Below are 21,567 nucleotides of genomic sequence, written 5' to 3'. Positions count from 1 at the left end.
AACTGACTGAGCCACCCAGGTGCCCCATGAATAACCTTTTAAAATAAGTGTTTTTCTCATTTGACAGTTGAGGTGACTGAAGCTTAAAGAGGTTACTTGACCAGAGTCCACTCAGCTAGTAGTGGCAGAGCTACTGCCACTTTGCGACCTCAGACCCAGGCTATGAACCATGTCCCTGTCCTGCCTCCGGATAGAGGGAAGGTGTGCACGCGAGCACTTGCATGCGCAGAAACAGGCACCTCCTCACCCACCAGCACTTTACTACAGAGTATCTTCAGTATTTCGTTGTGTTTTAGGTGGAGGTCCTGGATGCAGTTAAATTAAATCCATCACTTAAGCATCAGTTATTAGATACCCTTATTGTGGTTTAAGTTTATTTTTCTTGTTTTATTTTTATTTATTTTAAATGTTTTTATTTATTTTTGAGAGAGAGTGAGCAGAGAGGGGCAGAGAGGGAGACACAGCATCTGAAGCAGGCTCCAGGCTCCAAGCTGTCAGCACAGAGCCTGACGCGAAGCTTGAACCCACAAAACATGAGATCATGACCTGAGCCAAAGTCAGACACTTAACCGACTGAGCCACCCAGGCACCCCTGTTTTTCTTGTTTTAAGCTGTTCTGATCTTTAGTCTTAATCCTTGTCATAATGTTTTGTAAATTATAACTCCGTACCCAGCACAATGTTCTTGTAATAGGTTTTCAACAGGTATTTGTTGGAATAAAAAAGTGGGAGGGCCTCAGTAGCTAATTTTCTCAGTCATCTTTGTTCTTAGTTACATAAGTATGTATTAAGTTATTTGAGATTGACTTTTATGGTTTTTTCCCTCCAGGTACTTGATACTTAATAATTGGTTGTCTTAGTACCAATAGTGTAGATGTAGGCGGTTTTTGTGCTACAGTACAGATATATGCTTTTTTAAAGATCCATTCTTAGTGTGTGAAAAGCACTTGTTATCTCAGCTAAGCAATCAATAACTCCACGTTAGAAATGCAGTGAATGGGTCAGAGGAGAAATCCTGGGCTTTGGAGTCAGGTAGGACTGGACTTCTTCCAGCTTTGTGAGTTATTTTGTTTCCTTCAGCAAGTTGTATAAATTGGATGAGCTTTCGTTTTCTATTTTATAAAAACGGTTTTATTAAAATACCTGTTGCAATAATAACTATGTCTTTGAGTGTTTACTATATACAAAAGAGTCATGACGTAGTAAGTTTTTTTTTTTAATATATATTTTTTTAATTTATTTCTAGGGGAGAGAGAGAGAGAGAGAGAGCGAGCGAGCGAGCGAACGAGCAGGGGAGGGTCAGAGAGAGAGGGAGTCACAGACTGAAAGAGGCTCCAGGCTCTGAGCTGGCAGTCAGCACAGAGCCCGATGCAGGGCTCGAACGCACGAACCGCGAGATCATGACCTAAGCGAAAGTCGGACACTTAACCGACTAAGCCACCCAGGCGCCCCATGACGTAGTAAGTTTAAGTAAACCTGCCTGTAGGTCACATAGTCACTGAAGAGGAATTTGAACCCAGGTCTGACTACTTGCTAAGCTTGTGCCTACTTTCTGGCAGGTGTGCAGTAAGTGAGAGTTCCCTCTGCCCTTTTATTCCAGTGGCTCTCCATGTTTCATAAAGAGCATTAGAATACAATCGTGTTAACAGCTGATTTTAGAATGTGGGGATTTTTTTTTTTTAAAGTCTGGTACTTGTTGGAGAGACCTATTACAGTTAATTTGGTCAGTAAGACTAAATTTTAATTTCAAAATTTAATAAACTCCTTGATTACTTTTCCAGGTGTCATATAAGAAGGAAAAATGGACTGCATAAACCGAGAAAACTCTGAATCGTCCTTAAAAGAGACTATGAGATAATTTTTAGAAACAGTTTGATTTTGATGAAGAGAAATTAGGTTTAAGTATGTTATAAATTAACCAAATTTTATAAAATTTTAAAAATATTTACTTTTGGGAGAGAGAGGAGAGTGAAAGTCGGTGAGGGGCAGAGAGAGAGGGAGACACAGAATCCGAAGGAGGCAATTAAATTAACCATATGAATTTAAATTAATTTAAATTAACCATATTTTAATGTTTGTGTAGATTTAAACAAGTAAATCAGTTTCAGTTCACATCAGAGGTGTCTGTAAATGTAAGAGTCTGAAGCACGTGGTTTTTAATAGAGAAACATGACTAGTTGGAACAATTTCTTTTTGTAATCCCTCCTTTACAAAGTTGCTGAGTGGGAGTAATCCAGAGACAAGCTGTCATTTGCTGCTTTTTGTGGCATATTTGAGAACTGAATAGTCAAGAGTTTCGTGTCTTAATGATGTGTCTGTTTTTACATGTAATGTTCTCAGGCGATGCCAAGTTGAAAAGCTTGTACCTCCTTCCCTCCGCAAAGAGTTGTTTTTGTATTGTATATTTGCATGGGAATAGGAGGAAATGGGTTTTTATCCTAAGAGTGGAAAAAAGGACATTGCACAAATCAAGTGGATTTTAGGTGCGTCTTGAGCCTCGTTGTAAATTGAAACTCTTCACATAGCCTGGTTTAGGATTTGAATTTAGGTTATAAATGCCTTTTTACTTAGGTTGCTAGGTCCTAAGTTAAATAACACACTCTTTTTAGTGCTTAGTTGGGCATCAGAGTGGCTTAGAATCATATTACTAAAGTGTGGTCTGTGGACCAGCAGCACTAGTGTAAATACATACTTTCTGGAAATGTAAAAATCTCAGGCCCAACCTAGAGCAGCTTAATTAGAGTGTACATTTTGACAAGGCCTAGTCTAGGTGATTTGTGTACATATTAAAGTCTAAGAAGCACCAGTTGAGTAGGAGGTTGGAATATGAGCTCTGGAGCCAGACTACCAGAGTTCTGATTCTGATACTTTCTAACTTTGTGACTGACATTGGGTGTTACTTAACCTCCTGTGTCTCCGTTTCCTGATCCTGTAAAACAGGGATAAAAATGGTATAGTGTGCAGTGTTTAGAGGAATGTAGTTAATAGGAAGTGCTCCGTTAGAATTAACCAGATATTTATAAGATGTAGGGTACACTGTATATAGTAGATGTGTAATTACAGGGTAAAATACCCATATTCACTAGCATTCATGAACTCCATTCATTTATAGGTAAAGTTAAATTTTTTTTTAACGTTTTATTTATTTTTGAGACAGAGAGACAGAGCATAAGTGGAGACAGAATCTGAGGTAGGCTCCAGGCTCTGAGCTGTCAGCACAGAGCACAACATTGGCCTTGAACCCACGAACCGTGAGAGTATGACCTGAGCCGAAATCAGACATTTAACTGACTGAGCCACCCCGGAGCCCCTAGGTAAAATTTTTAAAGAAGAGCTTAGCATCATATATTAGTATTTACCTTTCTGTACCCGATTTCTGTATTTCTCATCATAGGATAACAAAGCAAGATCTAGGTAACATAACTTTTGAGCATGAATAAAATAAAAAATTTTAAAAATGTTTATTTATTTTTGGAAGAGAGAACACAAGGGGGGAAGGGACAGAGAGAGAGAGAGAGAAGGAGGCACAGAATCTAAAGCAGGCTCCAGGCTCCGAGCTGTCAGCACAGAGCCCGATGCGGGGCTCGAACCCATGAACTATGAGATCATGACCTGAGCTGAAGTTGGATACAACTGACTGAGCCACCCAGGTGCCCCTAAAATAAGTTTAAGCTATTGCTTTACAGTTAAAACTTTTAATGTGCCATAAATCCCTATAAGATTGAGGTGAGAATTTGATTTTCTTTGCCAAAGTACCAAAGGCAGCACCTTAATTACCCTGATAGCGCAAACGGGACCAGTTTCCTTACTTGTCTCCTGCCCGTCCCAGCTCTAAGGCTTAGCAACTTCCCTCTCACAGTCCCTGACGGAATTGCCTCATGCAGTAGCACTTTTCTGGAGGGGTGATGGGAGAAGGGAGAAGGGGGAGGTGCTGGGAAGGGAGGGGAGAAGGACCTGCCGACAGCACCCCTTCTTGCCTCTCCTTCCCTCCCCTTTTCCCTCCATTTACCTCAGAGCTGCTGACCTCTGCTGTAAATGTTGAACTCCTCTCTACATATCAAAGCTTAGTCCCATTGTTTACATTTTATAATTCTATACATAGATTTATGATTTGCTGTTAATAATTGTTTAGTATGGGGGTTGCCTGTGTGGCTCAGTTGGTTAAGTGTCTGACTCTTGGTTTTGGCTCAGGTCATAATCTCACAGTTCATGGAATCAAGCCCTGTGTTTGGCTCTGCACTGACCGCATGGAGCCTGCTTGGGATTCTCTCTCTGTCTCTCTCTGCCCCCCCCCCCCATATAAATACACTTAAAAAATTGTTTAGTGTGATTTTTTAAAAAGAGTAGTTAAGCCTCATTATTCCTGAATTGTGTAAAACAAATGTCTTTCTTATCTGTGGGGGCTAACTGCAGCCTACAAAGTTTAAGTAAAAGCTGAAAGCACCCTAATGTAGAATTAGAATATTTTGTGTTCTGTTTAGGTATTAATTATGATTAGTTATATATAGGATTAAGTTAAAAATAAGTCCTCAGTAGCACTTTTTTTTTTTGTTTTATTGTTTATTTTGAGAGAGAGAAAGAGAGCTGGGGAGGGGCAAAGAGAGAGAGGGAGAGAGAGAATCTAAAACAGGCTCTGTGCTGTCAGTGCGGAGCCTGATGTGGGGCTCGAACACACAAACTGTGAGATCATGACCTGAGCCAAAACCAAAAGTTGGATGCTTAACCAACTGAGCCACCCAGGTGCCCCAGTCCTCAGTAACTTTTGGTAGGCCTAAGTTGTTGAATTTGAGTTAGCTCTGAGTTTAGTGGCCCTACAGATTTATTTTGTTTAATAGATGAAAATCTCAGCTTTGTTAGTGATAGAATATTAGGAAAGCATGGCTCTTATGTACAGCAACAATCAGTTCATGTAGGTTTGGGTAACAGAGACACACTTCATCTCTTGGCAATGTTGGATAAGCACAGGCTTTCCCTTGAGAGGCGGAACCTGCTCTAAAACTTGACATATGAAGGAGTTGCTCCTAAAAAGAACTGTAACGGGATTGAGCCATGCGTGTCCTGCTTCCAAGACTCACCAGTCCTGTAAGTCATAAATGGTTTTTGATTGCCAGTGCATATGTCCATCTTTGATGAGAGGGGAACAATTTCAGTACATAAAAAATGTTTTTCAAACTCTATAAGGCCTATTAGAACGTCAGTAATATTCCTCACTAGAAGCAACTGAACTTGTGAAACAGTGTTTTTTAGAAAAATGGTTCTGAAATAAGCCTACAGCCGTAATTTACAGAGCTAGCTGTAGGAGACATTTCTTCTCTGAGATGAACAGAATACCCATTGGCAAAAGTAATAAGGAGCCAACTTTTCCCAGTTAAAATGACAACAGCAACAAAGGAACAAAATACATAATACCATAATAAATCAGATTTGTTCTAAATCTATTCTAAACCCAAACTACTAACATAGAACTTATCTCCAACATGTGAAACACGTTAGATCCAGTTTACTTGTTTTCCTTACTGTTGGAACTTAAGCCATGTGGAAAGATTAAGTAAAAAATTAAGATATGTACTAAATAAAAGAATAAAAAGATTCATCAGAAAAGACCAGATCAACTAGAAATTCTGTTTTTAATTTTTTTAATGTTTGTTTATTTTTGAGAGAGACAGAGAGACAGAACATGAGTAGGGGAGGGGTGGAGAGAGAGGGAGACACAGAATCTGAAGCAGGCTCCAGGCTCTGAGCACAGAGCCTGACTTGAGGCTCGAACTCACAAACTGTGAGACCATGACCTGAGCCAAAGTCGGATGCTCAGCTGACTGAGCCACCCAGGTGCCCCTCAGCTAGAAATTCTTGTATGGCTCCTTTGAGGTAATCACACGGTACAAAGTATAGAAAATCTTTAAAGGGAGTGGCCTCAGTCTGTACATTCAGTTACACGTCAGGTCTTATAAGCTGTTCCAGCAAACGTAACTTGACTTTATACATTTCTGTTTTCACTGTAGCCAGCCTTATCAAGCAGGCACATGCATATGGTGACACATAGGTACACATGGGTCTATGCATCTGTATATCTATGCCTGTCTCTCTTTGTGTGTGTGTGTATTTTAAGAGAATGAATGGCTCCGGAAAACTACATGCTCTGTATTTGGGTTTGGGAGAAGTAAACCTAAAAGAGTGTATTCTGTCCTGTTCCAGATGTTGGTATTTACCTCAGAGCAGAAGGCAGGCACATTGATATGTCATCAAAGAAGAGTGAGCCCACTGTGTACAGGAATCTGTATGAGCTTTACTGAGTGTAAATCATGATTTTGAACTTTTAGACCACAAATGTCAGGTACGTGTCCTACATGCACGACTCCTTTTTCTCATTGCAAGCCTCACCAGTCTCCTCTGATATTCTGGAATTGGTCTCAGAATCTTTCTTAATACCTTTCTCCTACTAGTAGGCCATTATCAGCTGAATATAGAATAAAATAAGAAACCCTTTTCTACTTATTATATTAATAAGGGTCCAGGCATCTCAATAGCCTTTAGGCTTCACATATCATCACTATTTTGTAACTCTTAAATTTTTTTTTACAGTTTTGATCATAATTGTAATGCTGTACTGAAGCCCTAAACGAATCCCCCCCGGGGCAGCAGCTGAAATCTCTGTTCAGTTCTTTTACCTTTATTGGGTTGCTTGCAACTTGTCCTATTCATGTGTAGTTTGGGATTCAACCAAAAATGTGGGTAGAGTTGATACTCAGAGTTTGGGGCACACTCTCTCTGGGTCTCTCCTTTCATGCCCCCCCCCTTCATTTTCTGCCTGTTGTGGTTGCCCTCAAACTCTGGTTCTTTAAGCCGCCAAGACTGTTTCTGTCCTATTTCAGCTGTCCCGCATGGCAGAACCAGGGCCTGCCTCCAGGATAAAAGTCATTCACGCCAGCCTGCCAACCAACTACCCACCCAGCTACCAGCCACCCACCCCACCAACCTGCCCAGAATTTCTTCCAGTGCCATTCCCTGTTCAAATGTAACCCCCATTCCCCACCTCCTCACACTCCGGCCTTCTCCGATGAGTTTCTTTCTGCTTTCAGTTGCTCTCCAGTGCCTTTGCATAGTTGCTTTTTATGTTGTGTTCAGAATTTATAAGTTGTTATAGGGGCAGTTACCCAGGACTTTTTTCCTTTTGTGCGACCATCTTCACTCTCTAATTCTAGAGCAGTATAAGCACCTGAAAAAGAAATCCTGTAGCCATTAGGAGTCACTCCCAACCTCCCCTGCAACCAGTAGTATATATTCTCTTTCCATGGATTTGCAATTCTAGACATTCAGTATAAATGGGATGAGATAATATGTAGCTTTTTGTGTCTGGCTTCTTTCGCTTAGGTAATGTTTTCATTGTGTATCCTTATTGTAGCACATGTTCTTATGTCATTCCTCTTTATAGCTGCGTAATTTCTATCTCATAGCTATACTGTATTTATCATTTGATGGGTATTTGGGTTTCTGCATTTTGGCTATTGTGAATAATTGATGTTTACATCTTTATCTGAATTCCATGTCCCTCCACTGACTTCTAGACTCATATCTCAGGTAACCTATTGGTCATCTCTTCTTGGATGGCTCATAGACACCTAAACTCACTCTGAAATTCAAATCCTTATCTTTTCCTCAAACCAATACTGCCACCTCTTATCTTACCTGCTCAAGCTGTAACCCTGGGTATCATCTCTTATTTTCCTTTCTTCCTCATCCACCATGCTCTTAATTCTTGTGGTATAGCTGATACGCAGTTCGAGGATCTGTGTGATTCCTGGATATTGGAGTGTTCAGGGATATATATGTTATAGAGGGAGCCTCTGATCAACTGGGGAAGAATAATAACCAAACTAGATGAACACAAATTAATTAGTTTAAAACGACTCCTAATATCTTCATTACTTGGAGTTATATGGAAGTATTAATTAAGCCTAGAAACAATGCTTTTCACAAAGTAGTTCTTCAGTAACTACTTTTAGGTTGGTTTAAGTGGAAACTGTGAGAAATTTAAGTAAATTAATCTTTCTGTGTGAAGTCCTAATGATTATCAGGCAGCTGGAGTATTATTTAATGAACTAGTTAGAGTTGGTGGTTGTATAAAAACATGAGTTAAAATTAGTCAATTTCATAGCCCTCCTATAATTTTGACAAGGACTTAGTGATATTTATATATTAAATTCTTTTTATCTAAGAATGGTTTGAGATGTTTAAAGCATGCAGGGCACAGGAATTGAGAGATGAAGGCAAATATACAATAGCTTTAAGCTGAGCAGTGTCACTGGTGCATAATAAGGCATCTGAACTCACTGATTTCATAGGGGAAAAACATACTATACTGAAGGGTATGTTTGTCAATTGAAATGATCCTTTGTCTGCATTCATTGCTTGTAAAGACCAGTATATGACTAGGTTCTTTGGAAGGAAAGCTAGTTCGTTAGATTTTGGTGCCTCTCTCTATTTTGTTCCTCTGTGTGTGTGTGTTTTTTTTTTTTTTTTTTTTTTTTAAACTAGAGTGTCTGTCATTGAACAGGTCTGCTTTCTGCTTCTGTTTCCATGTTTGGTTTCTTTGCCTTCTTTTGCCAACTCTCCATTGCCTGCATGGGTATATTTATTTCAACAAATATTTGCTGAGCACTGTTCCAGGTATCATGCTAGGTATGGGTGGCTGGGGGAGATGCGAGGATGGCTCACTTGGCCCAGGGGAGACCTGAGGGTGAAAAGAGATTAGGTGTGGGGGCTCAGTCTAAGGGAACTTTGTACTGTTGCAGGGTAGTGGAGGGAGAGAGACTGGGAAGGAAGCCGAGAATAAGGAGATGGTCATATATGCCAAGAGAAGATAGCTTCAGGAAGGAGGAGTGGCTTACAGTGTGTAAATCCTTTAGGGCAGTTAAATGGAGTGAGAATAAGAAAAGACACTAATTACTTTTCTGGATTTGAAAATCCAAGGGATGTGAGTGATGTGTGCAGAAGCAATTTCGTAGATTGATTGGTGAGGGCACATTAGATTGTTTGGAAGAGGTCAGGGTGTGGAGGGTGGAGGCAGAGGGGAGCTGTTTTGGAAATTCATGCTGTCTGACCTCCTTTCATGGCAGCAGGAGGCAAGCAGGTAGGGTTAGAGTTGCACACTTAATGTAATGGAAATGTTTACCAGGACCGCCTTGCTTCTGTGGAAGTGATGCTGGAGAGGTTGTTTGGAAGAAGCTGCTCATTCGTGCAGCCGTTATTCATGAGTAGTTTCTGTTTGTGACTGGACTGCTCTCTTCCTGCTGCCCTTCAGTTTAGGGACAGCTCTCAAGCTTCAGTCACTGGACCTATAAATATTTTATTGTCTATCTCTAAGTTATAGGACTCTTAAATTAAATTAAATTAAATTAAATTTTTTAAATTTTTAATGTTTATTTATTTTTGAGAGGGAGAGAGTCAGAGTGTGAGCAGGGGAGGGTCGGAGAGAGAGGGAGACACAGAATCTGAAGCAGCTCCAGGCTCTGAGTAGCTGTCAGTACAGAGCCCAACGCGGGGCTCGAACTCACAGACAGCGAGATCATGACCTGAGCTGAAGTCAGACGCTTAAGTGACTCAGCCACCCTGGCGCCCCAGGACTCTTAAATTTTATTAAAATGTTTTTAATTTTTAATTTTTGAGAGAGAGACAGCGTGTGAGCAGGGAAGGGGCAGAGAGAGAGAAACAGAATCCGAAGCAGGTTCCAGGTTCTGAGCTATCAGTACAGAGCCTGACGTGGGGCTCAAACTCACAGATGGTGAGATCATGAGCTGAGCCGAAGTTGACGCTTAAATGACTGAGCTCCCCGGGCTCCCTGAAGTTAGAGGACTCTTAAAGAATAATCAAAACCTTGTTATAACTAAAATAATTACTGTTTTTTAATATGGCTAAACATTATGCACTTAAATTTCTTCAGTTTCATTTTTTGTTCAGATCAGGATGAAATAAGGAATACATTGTAATTAGTTGACATTGGTTTTTTAAACCTTTTTTTTGTTTACCGGAAATTTACATAACACAAAATTAACCATTTTAAAGTGAATGGTTCAGTGGCATTTAGTACATTAATAATGTTGTGCAACCCCTCTTGCTACTGGTTTTTAACTCCTGATTTATTCTATATCTTTTTCTTTTTCCTTTTTTTTTTTGCCTCTAGAATTTCCCCAAATCTGGATTTTTCTGATTATATCTCCATGCTATTATTTAATATGTTCGTCCTTTCCTGTAAATTATAAATTGGTAGCAGGATCTAGGCTTGATCAGTGTCAGGTTCAGTATTTTGCCAAAATATTTCATAGGAGGTTTTATGTTCGATCACATGGCACATAATGTATGTGGAAAGGGAAAACTTAGGACAGCCTTTTCTTTTTTTATAATTTGGACATCTTCTTTTGCTTAGCATGTTTTTAAGTTTTATCCATGTATCAATTCCATTCCTTTTTATGGCTGAATAACATTCCATTTATGCATATACTACATATTGTTAATTCATTCATCTGGTGATGGATGCTGGGTTGTTTCTGCCTGTAGGTCATTGTACATAAAGCTGCTATGAATGTTCGTGGACAAGTTTTTGAGTGGACATATATTTTCAATTCTCTTGGGCATGTATCTAGGGCTGGAATTTCTGAATCATATAGTAATTTTATGTTTAGTCATTTGAGGAGCTGTTAGATTGTTTTTGAAAGTGGTTGTGCTATTTTACATTCCCACCAACACGTACAAGAGTTCCAATTTCTCCATATCCGCATTTGTTTTCATCATAGTGGGTTAGAGGTGTATTTCCTTGTGGTTTTGAGTTGCATTTCCCTGATGGCTAATGTCACCCTTATTCTTGAAACACCTACTTTTCTTGACTTGCATGTAACACTGCACCTTCTTAGTTTCCCTCTTCCCTCCCAGTCTTCCTAGTCGCTTTTGCTGATTCTGCCACTTCTGCCTGCCCATGAAATATGGAGTGCCTCAGGGGACTGTCTGGAGCTTCTGTCTCTCTGTGCTCTTTGCGTAGGTGATCTCATCCAGTGTCATGCATTTAAATGCCTTCCATAGTGGAGGCAGTCCTTCTAGGCTTCCATTTTCCTTGGCTTTAGGTATGATATGAGACTCCCTAAAGGTGATCACCAGGTGACTAAGTTAGAATACAGTTCTAAGGTCGTGAGCAGTTTGCTCATGGTATTCTAGGTGTTGGTTTGAAACTTCAGATGAGTTGTATGTGGTAAGGGGGCCTGGAGAGAGACGGCTTTGGGCATATCTGGTAGCAGCTAGAAATTCTGAGCATTTTTTCCAGAGCACCTGGGTATTTGCTTATCTTTTAGGCTGTCCTCACTGTGCAGAAGATTTGTTTCTTGTCTGACCAAAAGAGCCTTGTGTCACAGGTGAGACACAGACTGCTGAGACTGGCTTACTTTCCCTTCATGTGCTGTCTTTTGCTGGCTATGTGACACTGTGGGACAGTCTTTCTGATCAGGATCCATCCTTTCTTCATCTTTTGGGTTAAGGACAGGTGGGAAGTCCATTATAAGTAAGCTTGTATATCTATATCTATATCTATCTAGTCTGCAAGTTTTCCTTGGCATTCTGTGACGTCAGAGGGTAAAGAGCCTGAGACCGATCTGTTAGCAAGTGTGTGCGCTGATGATAACCCTTGGCTGTCTCTCAGTACACTGCTGATAAACTGATGACTCTAAAGTATGTATCTCCAGTTCTGACCTCTCCCCAAAGCTCCAGGAAACAATAAAACTTCCCTGTGGTGCAGTGAAATCCCAGAATGACTGTTTGCAACATACATTTGGTTCAAGTTAGAAGAGAAGGCCATTATTTTCCTAATCTAAGATATAGACAGAATGAGTAAAAAGTATGTGCGTGCTCGTGCGCGCACACGCATACACAAACATACGCTACACACACAAAACATGGAAGAAACCAGATTCTAAAGGGGGGAATAGTGCAATAAATTGTGATCTAAGTATAAATCAAATTAAAACATTTAGTGTGCTTTGGAGCAATTGGTAAGAGGCAGAAAGATAGCATTTCATTGTGGCATTAAGTCCATTCTTGACATTACCACCATAGGAAATGAAACGCACTCTTAACTAACACTAATCCTCTGCTGAGCAGTGTTTTCAAAGTTAGATTCACAGACCAGTAGTGTCACTGTTACCTGGGAACTCGTTAGAAATGCAGAGTCTCAGGCCACACCCCAGACATAGTAAAAAACTCACTGGGTGATGCCTATCAGTCTGTAGTCTAACAAGTTCTCCAGGTGATTCTGATGCACGTTGCACTTTACTGCTACAGACAGTGCATGCAAAACTTATTATGGCTATATAACGAATTTTAACTCTTGACAGTGTAAAGAAAAAGGTAAAACTGACAGAAGTTGGGGGGACATGCAGAAGAACAGGTATAGCTTCTGACAACCTTATTTTGTGAAGGAGTCAAGATATTTTGCAGTTGATAGAACAAAAAATGAAATTGAGATATATTTTATAGATAACCAACATAATAACAGAAAATTAGTGATATATATTGAGAGTAAGGGAGAAGGGTGTTCATAGGAAGTAGAAGTTGGTTTTAGTGTCCTGTCCTAACAGATAATGTCTCATAATATCTAAAGATAAGGCGTGAAGAAATTGTTGTAAATGTATTTTATTTATTTTTAAAAATTATTTATTTTTATTTATTTATTTTTTAAGTTTATTGTCAAGTTGGTTTCCATATAACACCCAGTGCTCATCCCCACAAGTGCTCTATATTATTTAGAAAATTAAGGGTAATAACTGCCAGAGACTCTCAAAACGAAGTGGTTTAAATCTGATTGCCTTTGGGGGAGCAGGGCAAGGGAGTCTTTTTGTACTCTTTGACTTTGTAACCATATGCTATATATTCTTTGATTAAAACTTTAAAACCAAAATGTGCTTCAATCTATTATGGACGAATGCCCACTCATTCAATTGCAGAAAGGGCTGCTTGTCATTTTTCTGGGCCCTTTTTCATAAGGTTGAAAGCATCTGATTATTATTATATATGGCACTTTTAAAAAAATGTTTATTTTTGAGAAAGAGAGAGTCCATGTGGGGGAGGGGCGGAGAGAGAAGGGGACAGAGGATCTCAAGTGGCCTCTGTGCTGACAGCAGAGAGCCCAATGTGGGGCTCGAACTCACGAACTGTGAGATCGTGACCTGAGCCAAAGTGGGACACTGAACTGCTCAGCCGCCCAGCCACTCCTATGGCACTTTCTGTATGGGTGCCAGGTGAGTGTGTTTGTAGAAATGTGGTGCGTGGCTTTTTAAACATTTTTTTAAGACCTTTTGTGGCTTGTGCTTAGTAATTAACCTTAGTTTGTATCCTTCCCATATTTTTATTACTGAAACATCAGGAATCAGAAAACTAAAATCAGGAATTTCAGTTGAACGCTTTCATTTCTTGAAATAGAATTATTCATAGGAGAAGACATCATAAATAACACCTTCTTTCGGTTTTTGTTCCCAGGATTGGGCTGAATGTCCTCTACTTTCAGTATTTGAATTGTTCTGCCTGGTAATTAGCTTTTAGAGGCTAATGACATTAGGAGGTAGAGTTGGTGCCTGTGCAGTTCTTAACCTAGTTGACTTTAGGAGCAGTCTTCCTATATTTTTATAGAAGTATTTTGTATTCAAATGTAATGATCTATTTATAGATAAGAGATAAAGTGTTTTAATCTTACTCGGGGGATCCGTGATGAGCCCAAAATGAAATCCAACTGAAACAAGCTGAATACCAGTGCATAATTGCTGTGCTAGCTGAAGCTTTAATCCTCTCATAAAATATTTATCTGTGCTTCATATCACATTGATTTTTAGATCTTTTCCATTGGAACATATCTTTTGTTAGCTTGCTAATTATGTTTAAAATTATAGATGAAGTGTAAATGCATTCTTATTTTAAATACGTTTTAAAGTTGGGCAAGCCACTTAAAAAAGCTTTAGTCTGGAATAATTTCAAAATTATAGAGAAGTTGAAGGAATAGTACCAAAAACTCTCATATGTCTTCTACCCAAATTCAGCAAGTTTTAACATTTTGCCACATTAGCTTTCTATGTATTTATTTTTTCTTAAAAAATTTTTAAAAATGTTTGTTTATTTTTGAGAAGTGCGGGAGAGGGATGGGGAGAGAGAAAGGAAGACACAGAATCTGAAGCAGACTCTAGGCTCTATGCTGTTAGCACAGGGCTCAAACCCACGAACTACAAGATCATGACCTGAGCTAAAGACTGATGCTTAACCGATTGAGCCACCCAGGCGCCCTTGTATTTTTTTTCCTTATCTGCAAACACACACAATTTATTTTTTCTAAGTCATTGAGAGTCCTTTGCATACATAATGTCCCTTTACTTAATACTTTAGTGTGTATTCCCTGAGAATAAGGGTATTCTCTTCTGTAACCACTGAACGCTTAATCAAATCTAAGAACTTTAACATTCACACAAGACTTGTATCTGTTCCATATTTCCAGTTTTGCCACTGGTTCCAAATATGTCCTTTGTTGCATTTGTTTCCTTCCAGTTCAGCATCCAGTCTAGGACCCCATGTTTGATGCAGTTGCCATGATTCTTTAGTCTCCTTTAATCTGGAATGGTTCCTTAGCCTTTCTTAATCTGTTACGACGTTAATATTTTTCTGATGTTAATGTTTTTGAAGAATGCGAGCCGGTTCTTTTATAGGTTGTTCCTACACTAGGATTTGTCTGATGTTTTCTGGTGATGAGACTTGGACTGTCCATCCCCAGCCATTGGACTGTCCATCCCCAGCCAGAGTGCTGCGTAAGTGCTGTGTCCTTCTCAGGACGCCAGTCAGGAGGCCTACAATGTCCCTGTGCTCCTCGTTGGCGAACTGTTCATCATCTGGGTAGGGTACTGTCTGGGCTGAGTAGTTGCAAGTTTTCCCCCTTGTAAGTAGTAAGCCAGTCTGTGGGTAGACACTTTGAGACGGTGAAAATCTCAGGTCCTCATCATTTCCACCCCCCACTTATTTAGCATCTGTTTATGATTGGTTTTTGCCAGAACCAATATTTACTGTGATGTTTGTAATATAGTATTTTTCTAACTCCTTTACTCCTTCCACATTTATTAGTGTGTATTTCCTTCAAAGGAGAAGTCCCCCTCCTTTATTTATCTAATTTTTATTGGTATGGACTCATACTGATAGTTTAGAAACAGTAAACAACCTATTTTGTTCAGTAGGTTATAATCCATCATTGTTCTGTTTGTTTTGATGCTGAAATTGTCACAGATTTGACTCATGGGAGCCCCTTCATGTTGGCTCCTGTGTTTTTTGATCTGCCTCCATAATTTCTTGGAACACCTTCTGACTCTCTGGCACGTGAATATGTTCCAGATTTATCCTGTATCTTGTCTCCCCAATCTGGAACCAGCCATTTTAGTAAATTTCTTTTGCTTTTATTAATATACCAACACCAAGTCTGGACTAGGAGATGATGAAATTTGCAGTATTTAAGGCTTTTTCCAACCAAGAGAAATCGTCAAAAAAGTAAAAACATCCAGATTAAAGAAGTAGTTGGTGAGACTTCTCCTCTTTGGGAGGTGGTAGATAGGCCTTGTGGTGATGGTGGAAATCAGATGGCCTGCAGCTAAGGCCGCTCTAGTGGGTGGCTAAGGAAATTGACTACGTATGACAGTGCTCCTTGCTCTTTTTGGCTTATACTTGTCATGCTGCGGTTCCAGAAGTTGCCTTTTGCTCTGGTAATGGACTGTAGAGGCACTGAATGGGCAGTAGGCAGGCAGTGGTCAGGGTATAGGATGAAAAGGCTACCATGTATCTCTGTGGTGCCATCTCTCAGTGGCTAAAGCAGATGACTGTGGTTGTGGACTCCAGTAGTGTTTGGGCACAGGGTCCCGAAAGATCATTTGGCACGGTCAGGGTGGGAGAGAGGGGTTGACTACAAAGGAGTAGTACAACAAGGGAATTTTGGGGATGATGGAACTGTTTTGTATCTATGCATTTTATGAAAAATTACAGGATTGTATATCAAAAAATTAACTGTATGTAAATTTAAAAAAGGCATATTGTGTAGTTTGAAAACTCAGTTTTGTCCAATGTTGTGGGCCTGTCTTGTCCTAAAATAATGGAATGTTATCAACTCCCCATCGTTGTAGCAATAGGTGTTCTTCCAGTACTTTTTCTGAACTTTGAGCTTCTTTCCTTATGTTTTAATATCAGTATTGATTTCCTGTGCCATGGAAGGAGTTACTAGCAGTGTGTTTGGCATAGTTTCAAAAGTAGATGCTGTCAGGTTTTGATCATCTACAGGTGATGGCACTTTTAAGTTTTTCCTGCACATGCGTTAGTACCAGATTTGTGATTTAGTCTGTTTTCCTGAAGTGATTCAAGTCGTTAGATAGAGGATCCAGATCATTTGGTAGAAAACCATCTCCTGTCATATCCTTTGGGTATATGAAACAGATTTTGACAGGAAACCTTTAATTGGTGTCTGGGCGTTCCCCAGCCCCTAACTTTGTGGATAGGTAATTGACATACTGTATAAGTTTAAGGTGTACAATGTGATGATTGTTGGTTGCTGTTGAGGGTATTTTTCTATCATCTTCTTATTACCATCTTGAAGGATATAGCATCTAGAAAACCAAATAAGAGGTTTAGTTGAGAGGCTTTCATTTTATTTATATTTTGTCCTGTATTTTATGTTCCTCACTTTTGAGGAATTGATTTCCTAAAGTAAGAAGATATAATAAATGACAATCTCAAATGCCCCAAATCAAGCTAAAAAAAAGATTATATGACACAGCTACTGTCTTTCTTTGCTTTCACATACAGGATCAAGTAAGATCTTACTACTGACAGATAAATATTCACAGATCCTTGGGGAAAAAAAGGCCACAGAGGACCATTTGTACCTCCATGGCAACAGGCTGGAGGAACTGTGAGAATCTGGAGGAAGCTATGTGGTTCCAGGACGGCTTCCTCAGCCACCACCATGGAGTCACACACAGAGTTGTTTAACCAGGCCCCTTCTTGGAGAGGAGGGGCCCATCCCTCTGCATGGCTGCTGGATGCTCTAGGGCGGCCGTCTTGAAATTTATGCAATAGTGGGTCCCCCCTTCTGTCTTTAACCTGCCTCTCCTTGTCTTCTGTCAGAAATAAGTTAAACAGCGGCTCCTTATCTTAGCCTCACATCTTCTTTTAAGGCTGTGTATTATTGTATGTTATTGTGTGATCTCCTTTCCTTCACAACTGAATTTCTCAAATTTCTCAAAAGATTTTTTTTTTTTTTTTTTACAATGGAAGATGCCATTTTGGTTCCCATAGTAGGCTTACCCTCACCTTGCATCCAAAGGTTAGGAGTTCAGACCTTTTCAGTGCCTGTTTGCGGGCCATCTTTTCAGTCCATATTCTTCCTTTTCCTCTGGATCTCAGGCATGGTTACAGTTGATTATATACATGCAATTCCCCCAACTATATTTTCAGTGTGAAGAGGCCACTCTTGAATTCCAGCCCTTATGTTCAGCTGTCTACTTGATATTTCTACTTGGATATTTCAGAGGTACTTGAAATTCAACCTGTTTAAAACACTGTATATTCTTAAACTTTCTTCTTAAATTTGCCTCTTCCACTTTCTTCCAGTGATTGGTAATACTGTTTTGCCCTTATGAGAAATCTGGGGGGCATTCTTAATGTCTTCTCTCCTTCTTCCTGCCCCATCAACCTGATGGACAGCAGATCCCACTGGTTTTAGCAATGAAATATTTCTTAAGTATGTTTATCTCACTGTCTCCACTGTCATCACCCTACTCCAAACCATCGTTCCATCATCCTATAGCCTCTTGCCTAAATTTCTTTCATAGTTTCCTGACTCATCACCTGGTACCTGTTCTTAATTCCCTTCTGGCTATTGTTTGTAGTTCAGGGCTTAACTATGCCCAGATATCCATCCCTGCCTCATCTTGAACCACTTCTTGACCTTTTTTTCTCCTCTCTTTCCAGCCAGTCATCAAGACCAGCTAACTTTACTCTCTGTGTTACTAAGTTTATCTCGAGTTCTCCTTCTTCCATGTCTCTTCCCACTGTCACTTCCGGCCTTCATTACCTCACCTGGGTACCACCCCATGCAGCAGCTTCTGACAAGAGACTTTACTCGCTCCTGATTTCTTATGCACCAGTCTGTCCTCTGCCAGCCATCAGAATGAGCTTTTTGACATTTCTCTGGATCCTGATTTCTTATAAAGTCCAAAAAGGATCATAAAGTCTGACCCTTTAAAAAAGTTTTTTTTTTTTTTTTTTTTTGATATTTATTTTTGAGGAAGAGACAGAATGTCTCTGGGGACGTTCTAGGGGAGGGGTAGAGAGAGAGGGAGATATGGATGCTAAAGCAGGCTCCAAGCTCTGAGCTGTCAGCACAGAGCTTGATGTGGGGCTTGAACTCCCGAACAGCAAGATCAGGACCTGAGCCGAAGTCGGATGCTTAGCCGACTGAGTCACCCAGGAGCCCCAAGTCTGACTATTTCTTTAACTCCAGGCTCACCTTGTCTCTGCCCTGAACTTGTTTCAGCTGCGCCAGATTGCCTGGAGGTGGCTCTCCCGCCCTCCTGCACACTCAGTGGGCTGGTTCTTTTCTTCTTGGCTGGGCTCAGAATGCCAGGCCTCCCTGCGTCTCCACTCACACCTTACCTGGCTGCCTACTCCCCTTTGTTTTAAATTCATTTCTTTCATGGAAGCCTTCCTTTCTCTCCCCACAATACCACCCCACCCCACCCCACACCATATGAGATATTCTTCTCTGTTGCACTTTCTAAATTAAATTATAGTTAGCTTTATGTGTTTGCTCTGTTTCTGAACTGTGAGTGCCTTCATCTTTATGTTCCTAGAATTAGATATGCAATTAATTTAGACTAAATGAGAATGAATGCTCATTCATTCATTCAGGTGTCAAGAATGAACATGGATGTTCTGTGAAGCTAGAAGTATGTGCCACTGAGAAAATCAGATAATGGCAGTACTTTCCTTGTGGCAGAAAAAAAAAATATGAGTACATTTTCTCCATTTCAATTTTTTAAAGTTTATTTATTTATTTTGAGAGAGAAAGAGAATATGCACAATAGGGAGGGGCAGAGAGAGAAAGGGAGGGAGAGAAATCCCAAGCAGGCTCCATACTGTCAGTGGGGACCCAGGCACAGCGCTTGAACCATGAACTGTGAAATCATGACCTGAGCTGAAATCCAGAGTTGGATGCTTAATTGATTGAGCCACCCTGAGGCCCCCTCGATTTCAATTTTTTACACATATTTTTCTTCACCTTTAGTCACAAGCTCCTTCCTAACCAAATGGATGAATAAGTAGCACATATATGTATATGTTTTTGAAAAAAAAAACATGAAAATAGACTTCCATGCTTTATATGATAGATTTTTGTTTTTTTGTGGGAATGTTCTTGTGACATTATTTTCTGCCGCTAAAATTGTCCTAAGTTTTTATGATGGATTTTAACATGTCACTATTTCATGACATTCCACATCATTTATGGCATACTGTGTAATTCCTAGAGTGGCATATACTGAGTGTTCAGTAAATATTCTTGCAGACTAATGTACCATAAGTTCTATCTGATAAAGATTGGCAGCCATTAAATTAGAGAATAAACATGTTTGAATTCATTTTCCTTGAAATGAACTCAGATTCTTAGGCTCAAGATACTTGGAAAATACAAGAAATATGAGAATATGCCCGAGGCTTATTTGATGGATTATTCTCACAGTTTCTTCAACTAATGTTTTTCATAAGTTCCTTTAAACACTTTAGAGTCACTGTATGCCTTTAATAATATTTGAACATAGCTATCTTCTGCCTCATGGTCTCTTTTTTTCCAGGCTAACTTGTCATTTCTTGTAGCTGAATAGTTAACTCTGATGATGATTGGGTTTTGCTTGGTCAGCATTCATTGTAAGTATGGCAGAAATTTACTAAATTTATATGTAACTAATTAAGAGTTTATAATAATTCTGACATGCTGATTTGAACTTTCTCTGTACTGTTTAAGGCAAAGAGAAAAGGATTTGCTTAGCTAATTAAAACTAAACAAGAAAGAACATTTAATCTACTTGGGGCAAACGATAACTGTTTTTAAGTATGTAAAATCAACACAAACTAAGGATATGCCAATTAAAATCATTTTTTATTAAAGCATTAATGGATTCTCTAAGGCACAACTTTTGTCTGCCCTCTTCATTGGCCTTTGTTGAGGTTATTAGGAAACAGGGACCCATTGGTAGTTTTAAAATTCTTTGTTTGGGACTTAGAAATACATACTACATTGTTATCCAATACAAACACACATGTAACTGGAACAAAAGTTGTAGAAAACAATATTTAACCTTTCCTTTTTATCTCTTTTTTTATACTCTTATATTTCAAATTTTTAAAAAGTGGTTCTTGGGACTGAATAAATTGATTTTACAACTTGGTCAAGACCTGTGGTTTGAAAGAAGTCCTTATGCCACATTGTGAACTTGAGTGCAGGGACTCTCTGTTGCCAGATGCTAGCAGTGTCTGGTGTGAAGCAGGTAATCAGTAGATATTAATTGAATAAATTGGTTGGAAGAGGAGTAAGAAATGAAATAGGAGCTATAAAAGGAGTAGATGTTTTTGGCAGCGTGGTGCTTGGATGTGATGAAGGCAGCAGAGGCAAAGTACTTGTGGTATTCCTGTTTGGTTTAAGAGTTTTTGTTGTCAGGTAATGGAAACCAGCTTGGAGCAAGCTTAAGGAAAGAGTATATTAAAAGAATTCATGGTGTCTGTCAGGGCTGAAGGGCAGGGGGTACATCTTATGACTTGGGAAAGGATTGAAACTAGGGACTGGAAAGCCTTCAAGAACCCAGGCATGTTATTCTGCGTTTTTTTCATCTCTGCTTCTCTTTGCTTGGCTGCTATTTTTTTTTCTTTCCCTTTCTTGCTATGGAATGGTTCCCTGTGAAGCTCAGTCCATATGACAGACAATTTATGTCTAAGGCTCCTGACTTTATATTTCAGTCCAGGCTTTCGTGATTTGTATATGATAGAATTAGTAACTTAGTCTTTTGGTATGTATTATATGCTGGGTGTTAGTAATCGCAAGTCACTGGTTTTAGACTAGCTCTCTTCTGTCATTCTGCTCTGAAGTTTAGTGTTTCCCATGGCTTTGTTTTACCTTGTGGATCATATGAATACATTGTGTGCATGTGTACGTGTATGATCATTGCTTGCAGAAGTGTTAATTCAGCACAGTTTGTAGCATGCATTCCTGTACTAGGTTAGGTTGTGGATGGTTGGAGATGAATGTGGTGTATTTTTTTTTTTTTTTTTTTACAAATAGTTTATTGAATGTGGTGTATTTAGAATGGTTTTGTCCTTTGAAGGTTGTTAGCAAAATGGGTCACGTCATGCACAGATGAGCTGAATTAATGATGTTAGTTCAAAACTAGTCGTCAGTTTTTTCCATACCCAGTTTCCATGCCGTTTGTCACATTTACCTATGTCCTTATCTGTGATGAAGACCTGC

The 21,567-nt window shown here is 39.5% G+C and overlaps 1 protein-coding gene across 1 annotated transcript in view; it reads left to right on the top strand.

Moving 5' to 3' along the window:
* SMYD3 (SET and MYND domain containing 3) overlaps positions 1–21,567 on the top strand; it is a 695,636-nt gene that overhangs the window by 29,669 nt on the left and 644,400 nt on the right. The window lies entirely within an intron of this gene.

Source organism: Hyaena hyaena, unplaced genomic scaffold, assembly GCF_003009895.1.
Source record: "Hyaena hyaena isolate Hyena2069 unplaced genomic scaffold, ASM300989v1 scaffold_127, whole genome shotgun sequence".
Lineage (NCBI taxonomy): Eukaryota > Metazoa > Chordata > Mammalia > Carnivora > Hyaenidae > Hyaena > Hyaena hyaena.
Note: the sequence above shows the minus strand (reverse complement) of the source record. Positions and strands in the feature narration are given on the sequence as shown.